At 42.2% G+C, this 853-nt stretch overlaps 1 non-coding gene across 1 annotated transcript; it reads left to right on the plus strand.

Moving 5' to 3' along the window:
• Positions 1–131: 131 nt before the first annotated feature.
• trnaa-agc (transfer RNA alanine (anticodon AGC)) lies at positions 132–204 on the plus strand. The gene has a single exon. It is a non-coding gene; the product is annotated as a tRNA-Ala (tRNA).
• The last annotated feature ends 649 nt before the right edge of the window (positions 205–853 follow it).

The following is an 853-nucleotide window of genomic DNA, read 5'->3' on the forward strand; positions in this document are numbered from 1 at the left end:
TTTCTTAATGTTGTAGTTTGATGATTGACAGCAAACACACTGTTTTAAAATCTGCTGCTCAAACAGTCAAATAGACAGAGAGTGACAGAGGAGCAGAAGGAGAGATGAAAACTGACCTGCAGCAGGTCACAGGGGAATTAGCTCAAATGGTAGAGCGCTCGCTTAGCATGCGAGAGGTAGCGGGATCGATGCCCGCATTCTCCACAGCCTTTTAACCCTTTACTCTCTGCACTGTCTGATGTGAGAGCAGAGAATCTAACAGTGAACTACAGCTACTAACTGAAATACAGACCCTTTCCAAAAAATTACAATATCATGGAAAAGTTGTTTAATTTCCATAATTCCATTCAAAAAGTTAAACTTTCATAGATCATAGAGTCAAGGCCCACAATTTAAACGATTTCAAGTATTTGTTTATTTTTACATAATTTGGGCTTCCAGCTCATAAAACCCACATGAAGAAATCACCATTTACTTCTCAGTTTTTGCAGGAAAAAAAAAGAAAAAAGAAAGAAATTAGGATCACATCAAATCAATCAAAATATGGTACTTTCAAAACGATATGTCAATCTTCAATACTTGGCTGGGAATCCCTCTGCCTTAATCACTGCCTCGATGCGACGTGGCATTGCCTGGGAGTTATGGAAGCCCAGATTTCCTTGATGCTTGCTGTCAGCTCTTCTTTGTTGTTGGGTCTGGTGCCCCTCATTTTCCTCTTGAGAATACCCCATAGATTCTCAGTGGGGTTTAGGTCCGGCGAGTTGGCTGGCCAGTCAAGCACTGTGATGGCATGAACATCAAACCAGGTTTTGGTGCTTCTGGCGGTCTGGGCAGGAGCCAGGTCCTGCTGGAA

This window comes from Seriola lalandi, unplaced genomic scaffold, assembly GCF_002814215.2.
Source record: "Seriola lalandi dorsalis isolate HSWRI2012SDOR001 ecotype SW California unplaced genomic scaffold, Sedor1 jcf7180002054746, whole genome shotgun sequence".
Classification (NCBI taxonomy): Eukaryota; Metazoa; Chordata; class Actinopteri; order Carangiformes; family Carangidae; genus Seriola; species Seriola lalandi.